The 14,610-nt window shown below is 46.9% G+C and overlaps 2 non-coding genes and 1 pseudogene across 2 annotated transcripts; 2 read left to right on the forward strand and 1 right to left on the reverse strand.

The window, feature by feature from the left end:
• Positions 1–1,017: 1,017 nt before the first annotated feature.
• On the reverse strand, positions 1,018–2,341 carry LOC105723541 (regulator of nonsense transcripts 3B-like; annotated as a pseudogene).
• Positions 2,342–2,629: 288 nt separating this feature from the next.
• Positions 2,630–2,736, forward strand: LOC135268492 (U6 spliceosomal RNA). Its single transcript, XR_010336808.1, has one exon. It is a non-coding gene; the product is annotated as a U6 spliceosomal RNA (small nuclear RNA).
• Positions 2,737–9,035: 6,299 nt separating this feature from the next.
• On the forward strand, positions 9,036–9,177 carry LOC135268436 (U4 spliceosomal RNA). The gene has a single exon (XR_010336765.1). It is a non-coding gene; the product is annotated as a U4 spliceosomal RNA (small nuclear RNA).
• The last annotated feature ends 5,433 nt before the right edge of the window (positions 9,178–14,610 follow it).

Below are 14,610 nucleotides of genomic sequence, written 5' to 3' on the forward strand. Positions count from 1 at the left end.
TATTTATTGACATCAAAACGAAACAAGCTGAGACTAAAAGTTGCTATTTAACACGAATAGACATTGGTGCAGTTTCCTTCCTGGAGATGGTATGCGCTCAGATCGTGAGACCTAAGATCAAACACACACTGAATTGTCAAGAATCAAACAAGGACTACATTTTACCTCTTAATAGAAAAGATGCTGAAGACAAAACGAGATGTTTAAAAATATTCTTTATGCTAAGCTCATGTAAACAAACAAAAAAACTAATCCTAAAACTTTAGGATATCGGATACAGAATTAACATTAACTATTTAAATTTTTTGCATCAACGAAAGTGTGATCTATCCTTCCCTGTACTTGTACTACAAGGACATGCTTGTTGCTTCTACACTACACAAAGTCAACAGTTATCGTCAACAATGAAATAGAACTAGACTGGAACAAGGCTTCAAAGCGACTCTGCTCCACCCAAATTAAGAAAATTCAATTCAGGACGAACAACAGCTTTTGATTCAGAACCAGCTCTTACTTTTCTCTCGTGCCACATATGATGAAGTCCTCACTTGATATTCCCCCCTGCAAATTGCAGTGCATGTCCTCGCCATCACCTTTTTCTGACACTTTAAAAGTAATTTGTAGAAATTGCAAAAGCAATGAAATTGTACTTCCAATTCTGAACCTCTGATCATATTCCTGCTTTGACACAAGACTAACTCCTCTTCAGTGTACCCCACCAGCACAGCGACCCCCTTTCTCTCTATTCCTTTGCCCTGAAGGCAATTCTGGATTGCTTAACGTGTGCTCTTTGGCTGCCTAGACAGTCAGGACACCTAAGGCCATCTGTACTTACCACTCCTCTCCTCCTCCTTTTCTATGGCTAATACCACTTTCCTGCTTCCTTTCTACTGCTGAATCACCAGACTTGGTGCTGTCATCAGGGGGACAGAGTCAATTTTGGCTTCGAGCTCCTGGTTGGTAAAGCTGCATCGCTGGACGATCCTTGTGTCTTATTCGATCTCTCTTGACCACTTCTTCTTTCTTTTCAGTTTTTTCTGAGCTTCCTATTGATTCTGTACTTTCGGCCTTCTTTCCTTTATCCCGAAGTGTTTCTTTCTCCTTTTTCATTTCTTCTTCTTTTCTCTTAAAAGTCTTCTCTTTCTCATAGGATTCCTTCTGCCTACGGCGCTCTTCTCACCGCTTCAGCCTCTCTCTTTCTCGGAGTATGCTCTCCTGATCTCGTTCGTAATCCCTTTCCCTCTCTCCCTGTAGTCTCTGCTGCTCTCATCTTCAGGTCTCTGGTTTTTCATCTTTAAATTCTCTATCAGAATGCTTGGGCAATGTACAACTTTGCCCACTGGCTCTTTCATCACTGAGATTCTCTTTGTCCAATTTCTTGGCTTTCTTTTTAATCTCCTTTTTCTGGCTTCTTGAGCAGCTTAATCTTTGGTTCATCCTTTAATTTGTCCCTTTCTGGAATTCTGTCTATCTTCTTTAGCTTTTCTATATCTTTCCTTTTTCGTTTCTTCTCTTTCCATTTCCTCCTCTCCTTCTCTTTGCCTTTTTCTTTCTATTTCTCTCCTCCTTTCTTCTCTCTTTTCTTCTTTCATTCTCTGCTAGTTTTTCAGGAAGCCCAAAAGTGGGGTTGTCTTTTTAGCTATTAATTCTCTGTTTTTTGCTTCTGTTTCCTCTAGCAGTGTCTCTGGAGTAGATGTCGTTTTCTCATTATCCGTGGCATAACTTTCCAGAAACTTTGTATATTCTGGATCATCATCAATAGTCCTGACTTTGGTATCTCTTTTCTTATTCTTTTTTGCAGCTTTTTGAAAAGGTGCAAATTCTACTATAGCAGGATATTCCTGACCATTATTGTCAAGGAATATATAACCATCAAAGCGATTCCTGAATAAAATAATGTCCTCTTGGTTTTTAAAGTTGATATATGCTCTGGCATACATATGAGGATACAGACTCGTATCATTAGAAAAAAACTCAAAATAATCATGTTCAGGCATAGGTTGAAGATGTTCCTGAAGCTGCTCCTTGGTCAAAGTGGGAGGTAATCTTCAAATTACCACCTTGCTCAGCGCCTCTTTCTTCTCCTTGTTGCAATCCTGTTTTATCTTTCCCCTTGGAACTGTCCTCCGAAGTCCCACCACTGCTGCCTGTGGCTCCAGGGGGCTTTAACAGAGTTGCTCGCTTCTCCTTGAGCCTGTGCTCCTTCTCTTCCTTCATGGCTACGTCTGTCACGGAGGCGGCTCGGCCGCAACGCATTACACCGGGCACCAATGGCTCTGGTTCTTAGTTTAGAGACTGTGGAAGAGGTCAGACTCGAGGCTCTGCAGTTCATACTACGCAGGTGAGGTGGCAGTCATTTATTCTGAGCCTGTTGGATAGAGCCTGTCTCCTCAAGGCTGCAGAGCCTTCCAGGATATGTAGCTGTCCATGTTAGTGGCTCAGCCTTGCCTCCATCAGGGCACCCACCTAACCTGGAGCAGGTGAGAGCACCCCAGAGCCATCCTCCGTGCTCTGTGGTGAGTTTTGCAGTGGAGACTTACTTCACCATCCAGGGTAGCTGTGTTTCTGTGTCACTTGAGATACCACCTAAAAATGAAATGTTTGAGATTTTAAGGTTAAAAAAAAAATAGTGCTCGCTTCGGCAGCACATACACTAAAATTGGAATGATACAGAGAAGATTAGCATGGCGCCTGCGCAAGGATGACACACAAATTCGTGAAGCATTCCATAAAAAAAAGTAAATCGGGAGCATTGGCTGCAATCCCTAAAAGATACTGTTGCCGGGCGCGGTGGCTCACGCCTGTAATCCCAGCACTTTGGGAGGCTGAGGTGGGCAGATCACCTGAGATCAGGAGTTCGAGACCAGCCTGACCAATATGGTGAAACCCCATCTTTAAAAAATAAAGATAAAAACATTAAAAAAAAGATACTGTTGTCTGTGCATCAATTGGGTTGAGGTCACCACAGGTCCTAGAAACCCAGAAAGTCTAGGCATGCTCTCTTTTGGAGGCCAGCAGCCCTTCACAAACCCTGCCTCTAAAAGGGGGGCGGTTTTACATTTGACCATGTTTTTGCAGTTAGCCTCAGAAACTCTTGTCTTTAGCTGATAACCTTTCAGGGATGTGAGAAGCCTACTTGGAGCATCTGAGAAAATGATACCTCTCACATTCAGATTAATCAGTTTGTCTTCCTAGTTCCCTTAAAAATTAATAAATAGGAAGGGAATCCTATTTTGTGATAATTTGGGCACACTACTTGAGCTGAGGCTGTTGGTCACATGATTTTGGCTGTTTCTGACATGAAGCTTTTGAAGTGAGAGTCATGTCTCTTCCCTGAAGCTTTGTTTACAGTGATAATTTGCTGAGTTTGAGCTTGTCTTAGAAAATAAGACTCCACCTGGGGAGGGGAGCTTATAAGGAAGCCGCGTTAACTCAGAATGCTGAAGAAAGGGCTTTTGGCCAAAAAAGATTAATATCTAGTCTGTTCCTCCAGCAGTTGATGATTTAATAACTCTAGGTTTCCTTTGGTTTATATCCCCAGTTCTTGATACTAAAACTTACTTGACTTCCTATCAGGAAGCACACAAAAAAAGCACCATTTAAAACCCTGGATATAGGCATTTAAGGATACAACAGCAGCAGCATTGCCATTTGGCCAGGTTCATTACCATTCTGATATGCTGCCCATCCTTCCACCCTCCCTTTCCTGCCCCTGAGCCCCTTCCCCATCCCCCCCAGCCAGGCCAGATGTGAAGATTATATTAATCATTGATTCAGAGAACATTAATTCTTGTCTGGAATAATTAGCTACTAAATTGCTTGTTATATGACTGTACCTTTCAGACAACATCTCAACAGTACAGTAAAGTAGCTCTCCTGGACTTGAGCTTCCAGCCAGGCATTTAGTTCAAACTCTTAAGCCTTTGTGGAATTCCTTAGGAAAAAAGCAAGATGCCTCAGTGCCAATGCTGGGCCTTAAGACTGTACGTACACCCTCTCTGTAGGGCAGGGCTAGTGGCTCAGCTTTGGGAAATCATTTTGCCAGTAAGATTGGCTGTGAATCCCTTTGAGAAGTCATCCTCATCTGAGCCTGTCTTCCTGAGCACTTTGGTGCTGAATTGAAGATGGTAAGCTAAAGCAGTGGCTGATCCACATAGCCTCTCAGCCTCTGTATTGTCTTGCCGAAAAAAACCTTCCCAGATTAATAAACCTTGGTCTTTAACCTCCCTTTGTTGTAGAGAAAATGTGTCACTAATTAATGGTCCAAAGGATATCTAGTTTTGTTTATTCAGTCCAGCAGCAAAACAGATAGGACTTAGGCCAGGGAAGTTAGAGGCTGATTATGAAGACACCTAGGAACAGGAATAAGAAGGGATAGGTCTGCTCCACACAGAACCTCCCCAGATCTGAAGGTAAGTCTTGGAGAGCTTCCAAAATGCTGAAGTAAAAAGGAGACTTGAAGGGCCTTAGCTTAGTGAGCAAGAGGCTTGTGTCCTCCCAAGAACATGAAGGAGTTCAGAAGGGAATAACAGGTACCTAAGCTAGAGCTCACGGAGACCTGCCTGCTCACCCTGTGTGACAGAGAGCATTTTTGTTCTGAATTTTCCAAGGGGTCTCTCCCTTCAAAAATCGAATTTACTACCAGAATTTTGTTTAGCCTCTGAGAATCTCACCCTTTCACTTCCATCTGTGAATGGACATAGATGTGTTGCTCAGGGAACAGAAACATCAGCGTCCAGGGCCCAGTGGCATGGCCTTACGTTAGTAGTTGGAAAAGCAGTCGGCCAACTCGACTGTAAAAGAAACAAGTGTGTAGTACAGTTTTGTAAATGTCAGGTCCGTTCTATTATTTTGTGATCTGAAAACTGTCACACTGGTTGGTAATGAAAGAAAAGGTTGGTGGTTAGAATAAGTAAAATTTCAGTTAGAAAAATGGCTTACCAGTTTTCCATGTGCTTTATTAAGGAAGTCAAGAGTGTTTCAGGCTGTTGGGGACGGTTGTAAATGGAACTGAAGCAAGTGTTTCTCACCCTCTTAGGTGTGTCAGAGGGAGGAGTGGAAGGCCAGCAGTAGCATCTCTACTTACTTTTGCCAACCCAGCCTCCATTTCAAAGACTGTCTTCTATCCTATCCAATGACATGGTCAGGGATGGGCTCTGAGGAGGCAGTGAGGCCCCGCCTTGGTTTGCTCAGCTGTGGTGTGTAGTCTTCAAACAGCTTAAGGGTTTTTAAGGAGTTTTCTCACATGAGCACCTTTACTTCACTCATCTACCATCAGCAGCAGGAAGGTTAACATCCCCGGGACCATCTCAGTTTTAAAAGCGATAAACCAGTGTGCTTTCTCCGGTTACAGGTGTACCATCCAGATACAGTCTCCTCTTGGCCAGGTTCAGCAGGTGTTTCCAGGGAACCCTGTGGGTTCAGAGGCAAAGTAGCCGAGATGTATTAAGTTTTTCCAGAGGACAAAAGTATTTCTTGTCCCTTTTCCCTCATGCTCATATGTTTTAGCTGAGGCTTAAATAGCCAAGTTGAGTAATGTCTCTGGAACTGAGACAGAGCCAGGGGCCCATGTGCCCAGGGACCAGTCCCCTGGGCAATCACACAGTGGCTCAGACTAGAGTGCTCTATCCCACCAGAACTCTGCTGCTGTTCCTTTCCATCAGGACCACCCAGGAAAGCAAATAAGTTAGCTTCTCATCACTAGGTCACCTGATCCCTTGGGCTGCAGGATGAGAGCATATATGGATCTCCTGTTTAGACAGTTTGTTCATAATGGTAGAAAGGGGTAGAAAATGGAACAACCAAGAGGCTGAGTCATTTTTGAAGAGGATGGCAAGGATGACCCCAAATGAGCTCAACAAAACTGGGAATCCAAAGAATGGTGCTTATAGGGAAAGAGAGGTCAGTTGTGGTCCTAAAACCTCTTGGCACCTGGTGTGGGTTATGAAACAAAGAGCTGGAGTAAAATTGCCCTTACCCCCAATCCAAATGCTCTCCAGGATTTAGGAGCTACCCAACCCGTGGGTAAATGGTCTTGGTTTCCGTTTTTGGTTTGTTTGCTTTTCTCCAAAACAACCTTGCTTGGTACTGCATGGAAAGTCAAGCTTTTCTTCCAGCCTGCTCAGGACCACCTGTCTGGGCTGGCCTCTTCCCCGTGTCTTCACAGCATTTCTAAGGAAGATTTTTGCAGTGCTCTCTGGAGCTGAGGGGAGTGGAATTTGGTCCAGAGAAGGCGGAAGGAAATAGTTTTTTTTCTCAAGGCGGATGTTCTCAGGCTTCCTTCACACCTCCTTCCCATGGGTGCGGCTGGCAGTACAGTCAGGTTGTGGAGGAGGGCTGAGGAGCAAGGGGTACCAGTCCAGCCCCAGGTTTGGTCCAAGTCAGGTACACAGCAGATACCATCCCACCTTCCTCTCCTACGAGCAGGCCAGCCACACATATAACCCTTTCCCTACTTTACTAATGTGTCCCTTATGTGGTACCAGCATCGGGGGCCAGGCAGACTTACCCCCTGCAATCTAGAGACAATGTTGTTACTACCCATAAAACTTGACCACCCCCACATCCCACTCCTTTTTGTAAAAACAAATGCTTAAACCTGTGAGCCTGTCGTTCCTTTCTATGTGTTAATGAGTTTCCTTCCATTTGAGCTGTGTGGGAGGGAAGGGCATTGAAATTGTAGGTTGTAATCTTGTGCCAACCAATAAAAACCAGTATTTCACACACATCCCTTTTAGTGTCTGGTCTCTTCTTTCCAGAGGTTTCCCTTGAGTCCTTCATGTCAGTCTTCGTTTCCCCACTCTGCTGGATTCTTGGGAATTGCCCTAGAAGTCAAGGGTGGCCCCATGGAAGATTTGGTGTGCAGGGCATTCAGGTGAGAAATGCACATTCAGAGAGAGCCCTAGTTAGACAGTCAGTGCCCAGTGCTAAGGAGAGAGGGCCTGTTGCTCTTAGCCAAGGAGGCTTTATAGGGGGCCCAAAGGAACTGGAAGGGGAAAGAAGTGAGCCACATCCAGAATAAGGAAGCATCACAAGAAGCTGCTTTCCTCTGTGTGGGGTGGAATCAGGAAGGGTGGAGCCATTTTTTGAAGATGTGTAGTGGTAGGGCTTGCAGGCAGAGTGGGTGGGTGTCACCAGTGGGAGAGCAGGATTAAGTGAGCTGTGTCCCGTGGTCCCAAAAGGAAGGAACAGTTTGAGCTGTAATGGAAAATAAAGTCTGGTGAGATCAAATAATGGAAAGCCACAAAGCCAGAAAGTTTGGTTTTATGCTTGGCATGGACCTGAACAGGGCAGTCATGTGGCATCAGCCATGTCTCAGGAGAGCCTGGATTGGAGCAGTCTGGAAGCTGTTGTGATACCATGTCTGAGGCTCTGCAAACTCGAGTGCACCTGGAAATGCAGAGGGGGATAAACAACAATGAACAGCCTATAAGTCAGAAACATCCATTCCCCCAAGACGAGCTGGCTTCTAGTATAGGACTGTTGGCAGCATCACTGGTCAAGCATAAGCCAAGGAACCTGATGGAGTCAGTGAAAGAGAGTCACTTCCAGGACAAGACACAAATCTCTGTGCCCAGATGATGATAATCGGTTGGTTGGTTTATTTAATAATTTAGAGACAGAGCTTTGCTTTGTTGCCCAGGCTGGAGTGCAGTGGCACAATCTCGGCTCACTGCAGCCTCCACCTCCCGGGTTCAAGCAATTCTCTACCTCAGGCTCCTGAGTAGCTGGGATTACAGGCACCTGTCACCATGCCTGGCTAATTTTTGTATTTTTGGTAGAGACGGGGTTCCACTATCTTAGCCAGGCTGGTCTTGAACTCCTGACCTCGTGATCCACCCGCCTCGGCCCCCCAAAATGCTGGGATTACAGATCTGAGCCACTGCATCCAGCCAATAATTGGTTCATTTATATGATGGTAAACATCAAAGTGACCTGGTTTGTGTACTGGCTGGCTGTGTGGGAAGCCAAAAAAAAAAAAACACACACACACACAGTGTTGGTTACTGAGCAGCAACAGCCTCTTGACTTCATTTCACCACAGGACAAATTCCCTATCAGTTGGTCAGGGAACCTATTCCCCTTAAAATTCTGATTCTGCAGCCTTCCTCTGTTCATTCCATGATGATCACCCTTCCTTCCTCCATCAAAGGATTCTTTCTTTTGCCAGATTTAGTGTGTATGGTGAGGTTATGAGCTCATACATGCTGAAACTGGTGATGTACTCAGGAAACCCTCAACTGGCCACCTCTAATTGAGATATGAGTGTTCTGGAAACACCCCACTCGCCCATGTCAGATCATTATGGACCATTCTAAAGCTGGTCCATCATCGTATTTACATGATGATTCTGTTTCATTCTCAGAGGGTAAATGGCAAGGTTCAGGATTACCTTTCTGCAGTCTGGTCTTCCAATGGCCTGCAGGACTTCTGGCTAGAGAGAGAGAAATCTAAAGAGATGCTCCAAAACTTTGGACATGGGTGGAGAGAGGAAATCAGCCCAAAGGACACCAGTGCAGCTCCTAACATTGTGGGGACCAGCTTTGCACTTCCTCTATCCTTTGTCGACATGCCGGGTGGTAGCTCTGACCGTCTAAGCCAGTTCGAGTTGGTAGAATTCCTGCTCATCCCGAGTCAGGCTGGCTTCCATCTATGAAGACCTGATAACTGTTCCAAGAAAGCCTGGTGTTACAAGCCATGGCATTGCTTGCTGTCTGGTTCCCAGCAGATTTCGGCGGGGAAGGGTTTATTTTCTGTCCTTGATCTTGTGACACCCAGCTAACATCTCAGCATGTGAAGATGCAGCCATGAGGTTCCATGTTCTGTGTTCTGAATACCAGGAATGTGCTAAACCTAGGACACACAGTCCTCACAGAGGCACCTGATTGGTGACAGATGGCACAAAATGAGAGAGATGACAGCCTGGGAAAAGTAAGCCACTTGGGGGATGTGAAGTAGGAAGGAGCAATATCAGAGAGAGCTCGGGTGGGAGGACCATGGAAGAAGGGGATGGAGATAAGAAATTCAGAAAAGGGAGCTTTGTGCAGTGGCAGTATCGTAGCCAATGAGGTTTATCCGAGGTGCGATTATTGCTAATTTAAAACTTTTCCCAATACCCTGCCAATGACGACTTGCAATATAGTTGGCATTGGCAATTTTTGACAGTCTCTATGGAGACTGAAAAAAATAGTAATTTTTTAAAAAAAGGAATTCAGAAAAGGGAAGGACGGTCATTCATCCGAAGGCTCTCTGGTGTAACAGAAGATACGAATGTTGGGAATTAGCCCAGGATGCGGGTCTCTGCTCCGCTGTTGACCAGCTCTTTGATCTTGGACAGATTACCATCCGTGCTCCTTCCTGTTCAGTGGGGAAGAAGTCTACATCTCAGGATCATTGTGTTAAATAAGTGAAAGAGTGTGTGTGGCACCAAAGTCAGGGTGTGATCATCAAATGGTGGCACCTCTTTGGAAATGCCAAAGCCTGTGCTGAGTTCGCTAAATAAGACACAGAGTCCCAACAGACACAAGTAATCACAGTGCAGAGCAACGAAGGCAATAAAGGAAGCCCGAGGGAGCGCCTAACCTCAAAGGAGGCGTTGTCTGAGAGGATCTGTGAGGGATGCATGGGATCCCCGCCTGAAGGGACAGCATGTTCGAAGGCAGGGCAGTGTGTTCGGGGAACCTGATAGGGATAGTGGGCAGGGAGGAGGGAGAGGCATGGCAAAGGTTAGCTGGGGTCGGATGGCTTAGCAGGCCGTGTTTGAACTTTACTCTGCATGCCTTGGAAGCCAACAATGATTTTAAAACAGAACAGTGACTGCATCAGGTTGGACATTTGGGGAAGATGACACTATCCTGTGTTTCTTGTGTTCCCGGCCAGGTGGTGGTCACTGTTTTACAGTTAGTCTTTGCAGTCCTGTGAGGCATAGGTCATGGTAAAGGAAATGGGGCTTAGAGAAGCTGTTTTCTAAAGGACCCAGACAGCCTTCTCTAAAAACCACAGGGCAACGCACCAAGGATGTCTAAGACAATTTGGAGAAACTGCCAGGAAAAACACAGGACTACAATGGAAGTCCTGTGTTCAGTCAGTATCAAGACTTAATGTAAAGGTACAGTAACTAAATGTGATAAATGGAATAGCTGGATAGAAATAGAAATCAATCAGACAGTAAAAGTGAGCAGGGGACCAAGAAACAGACGTGCATACATGGGAATATGGTAGGAGCCAGAGGAGCTACGCACCTGAGTGGGGAAAGGAAGGATTCTGTAGTAAGTGGTGTTGGGACAATCAACCAAACAGGAAAAAATGATTTCACAGCCAGGCACAGTGGTTCACACCTGTAATCCTAGCACTTTGGGAGGTCAAGGTGGGTGGACCACCTGAGATCAAGAGTTCGAGACCAGCCTGGCCAAAATAGTGAAACCCCATCTTTACTAAAAATACAAAAATTAGCCAGGGGTGGCGGCATGTGCCTGTAATCCCAGCTACTCAGGAGGCTGAGGCCGGAGAATCACTTGAACCCAGGAGGTGGAGGTTGCAGTGAGCCAAGATTGCACCATTGCACTCCAGGCTAGGCGACAGAGGGAGACTCTTATCTCAAAAAAAAAAAAAAAAAAAATCCCTACTTAACACACCATTTATGAAAATAAATTCACAAATATGAAAAAAGAGTCATAAAAACGTTTAGAAGAAAATATGGAAGTTAAGTAACATATCCAAGGTAATAGAAGAACTGCAGTTCAACATGGGGGTCTGATGTCAGAACCTGCCCCCTTGGCAGTCCTCTCCTGGTCACTTCAGACTGTAAGATGGACCAGGGCGAGGGGAAACTGAAGGTGGGGACGGGCAAATGAGGGCTGGATTTGCACCTTGTCCCTAGACACCTCACAGGAAGGGTTGCTGGGGAGGCAGAGGGAGGAACTTCCTCATGACATCAACATCACTCAATAAACGCACTGGTGATGAGCTTAGATGCTGACAGGTGTCTTGTGTGAGAGAGAGGGAGACCATCAAGTACTCAACAAACATCTGTTGAGGGCGGATGGGTGGTCCTTATGCTTAGGTAGGTGTGAAGAGGATGCAAATAAAACAACAGCAGTGAACCCTTACATGATAGAGCAGGAAGGATTTTAGGGATCATCTAGTCCAATCCTTTTCACAGATTGAGAAATAGACACAATGAGAAGGAATTTCACCAGTATTCTAATTTGAAACTCATAAGTGGAAAATACAGATCACTGGCCATGCTGTAAATAGCTAACTGCTCCATTTGTACTGACAAAATATTTTTTAAAATTATCCTGGCTGGGTGAGGTGGCTCATGCCTGTAATCCCAGCACTTTGGGAGGCTGAGACAGGTGGATCACTTGAGTTTAGGAGTTTGAGACCAGCTTGGCCATCATGGCAAAATCCCATCTCTACTAAAAATACAAAAAAATGAGCAGGGTGTGGTGGTGCACGCCTATGATCTCAGCTACTCAGGAGGCTGAGACACAAGAATTGCTTGAACCCAGGAAGCGGAGGTTGCAGTGAGCCAAGATCACACCACTGCACTCCAGCCTGAAAGCCAGAGTAAGACTCTGTCTCAAAAAAGAAGAAAAGAGGGCCTGGCGTGGTAGCTCATGCCTGTAATCTCAGCACTTTAGGAGGCTGAGGCACGTGGATCATGAGGTCAGGAGTTTGAGACCAGCCTGACCAACATGATGAAACCCCATCTCTACTAAAAATACAAAAAAATTAGCCGGGCGTGGTGGCACACGCCTGTATCCCAGCTACTCAGGAGACTGAGGCAGGAGAATCACTTGAACCTGGGAGGCTGAAGTTGCAGTATGCTGAAATCGTGCCACTGCACTACAGCCTGGGCAAAAAGGGAGATTCTGTCTCAAAAAAAAAAAAAAAAAAAAGGGTTATCCCACTCTGGCCACCAAAGTTTCTCAGCCCATGTCACATCAAGACCCATGTCCGTGACTTCGCTACTCATTCACCAGTCATTACTCCATCTTTCTCGTCCCCATATCCTTCCAGCGTAGTCTCCCTCAGAATCCCAGACCTAAATTAATCCACCCATTTTTATCCCTTCCTATGTGAGAGCTGAGCCTGCCCAGAGAAAACCATATACCATGGGGTCACTATGGATTCATGCCTCCCCCTACTCCACCTCCAGTGTTTCCCGTCAGTGGCCAGTGACTGCCACATTGACAAGTCCAAAGGTCACAAGTGGTCATCTGACCACTGACCGCCGGCCCCCAAGCCCTGTGGTGTCCTTGGCAACATTTCTTGTTCTCTTCCTACGCATAGCTTTCAGGGTAAAGTTCCACCTCCTTAGATTAGTACCCAATGCCTTTTGTGAGTTGGCCCCTGCCTGAATCCTTGCCACTGCCTCATCCTTGTGTTCCCCTGGCCTCACAGAACTTCTTGCAGTTTTCCAAATGCATGCAACACCATCACACTCTTTCACAGTTTACATGTTCTGTGTCCTCCTTTGGGAAAAATCTCTAAGATACTTCTTCCTACGCTGGACTGTGTCGGCTTGGACATGCCCCTGTTCTGAAGATGCCTTCCGAAGGAAGGGAGGATTTCTCTTCATTGTGATATTCCAGCCAAGTGGTGCAGAGCAGCTTACCCTGGAAATGAAATGACATTTTGGGGATGTCCGCAGCACAAGAAATATGTGCCAGTGTCACCTAGTCCCCTCAACAGCCCCCCTCCACATACCCCTTCACTTCCCCCAAAACCTGGAAGCAAATGCAAGGTGCCCTGGGACCTGGTGCGGGAGACCGTTTGGAGCAGGTGGAGGAGGCGGGGAGAGTTATGTAAAGAGGCTCTTCCCTTTGGGGCAAGGGTGACATTCAAACAGTCAGAATGAACTCGTGATGGAGACCTCTCCTCTGAGGTCCCTTCCCCAGGTTCCTCTTCCTGCCTTGAGTCTGGAGGGCAATGAAGTGGGAGGGGGAGGCGTTTTTCCAGGAGGAGGAAGCCCTCAGTTCCTGACACTCTTCTTATCTCAGCTCAGCAGCCTGTGAACTTCTCCAGACCTGGGGCAGGAGCTAACGGCAGGCTGGCCATTTCCTGCCAGGCCTGTGCCTGGGACGGGCAAAGGAAGCCAAGTTTGGGTGAGCCAGGAAAGGAGGAGAGGAAAAGGGGCAGGTATGGGGGCTGGCGGTTCATGGGGTGCAGTTGAAATTTGTTTTGCTTGGGGCAAACTCCATGTGAGGAAGTTGAGCGGACCAACTTTAATAGCTCATATTATTTTTCTAGTGTTTTTCAATTTATGAAACACTCTCCCATCTGTTCAGACCATTCCTTGAACAGCTACTACCTGCACAGGCGCAGGGCCCAGACCGTCACATTCACCTGAGAGGCAGGTACTTCCCTTCCTGCTTCACTGCGGGGTGGCTGCAGCCTGCAGGGAACTGGAGGACAGGGGGAAAATCAGTAGAATGTGGAGCAGGTGGGGAAGGAGAAGGAAAGCTGGGGACGGAGAATAAACATCTTGCAAGTCAGGCCTCTGTGCTGTCAGGGGCTGGTCAGTGAGGGGTTCCCTCTACTGAATCTTCAGGACCCATTGAGTCCCTGCTCACTTATCCCTTGGGGATGTGCAGGCCCAGCATGGGCACCTCTGCCTCCCTCCGCCTAGCCGTGGCCCTGCCCAGCCCCACTGACCTCTTACCTCAGAGTGGGGTGGGAGCCCGGGGCTGACCTGGCCCCAGCTCCAGCCTCCCACAGGAGACCAACGGGTTTCCAACTGGCAGAGATGGTGGGAAAACCTCTCGAGCAAAGGCGGGGACGTGGGAAAACATAGGGGCTGCACAAGGAACCCCAAGTGATTCTGCAAAAAAGTGAGCTCGTGTAGGAAAGAGCCTGGAAGGAGGCGCCCTGGGGTCGGGACACTCTGGGCTGGCCCGGCAAGCCTGGGCCTGTGCAACAAGGCAGACCAGGAGAGTCCGCTGCAGCCTCGGCTCCTCTTCCTCCCTGTGTCCGCCCCTTCCCAGACCCTGGGGCCTGGTCTGTGGAGTCATCAGTCATTAATTCCACTAATTAATTTGTAAAAGGCTCTTTAAAAAACAACTTTTGGCCAGGCGCGGTGGCTCATGCCTATAATCCCAGCACTTTGGGTGGCCGAGGTGGGTGGATCACGAGGTCAAGAGAATGAGACCATCCTGGTCAACATGGTGAAACCCCGTCTCTACTAAAAATACAAAAATTAGCTGGGCATGGTGGCACGTGCCTGTAGTCCCAGCTACTTGGGAGGCTGAGGCAGTAGAATTGCTTGAACCCAGGAGGCGGAGGTTGCGGTGAGCTGAGATCGCGCCATTGCACTCCAGTCTGGGTAACAACAGCAAAACTCCGTCTCAAAAAAAAAAAAAAAAAAAAAAAAAAAAAAGCTTTTTTTGGCCAGGCTCAGTGGCTCACACCTGTAGTCCTAGCACTCTGGGAGGCCGAGTTGGGAGGATGGCTTGAGCCCAGGAGTTCAAGACCACCCTGGACAACAAACTGAGACTCCTTTTCTATTAAAATGAAAAACTTAGCCAGGCATGGTGGTACAGGTCTGTAATCCCAGCAACTTGAGACTGAGGGAGGAAGATCCCTTGAGCCCAGGAGTTCGAGGCT

Source organism: Aotus nancymaae, unplaced genomic scaffold (genome assembly GCF_030222135.1).
Source record: "Aotus nancymaae isolate 86718 unplaced genomic scaffold, 86718_ANA_hifiasm-v0.15.2.pri h1tg000040l, whole genome shotgun sequence".
NCBI lineage: Eukaryota > Metazoa > Chordata > Mammalia > Primates > Aotidae > Aotus > Aotus nancymaae.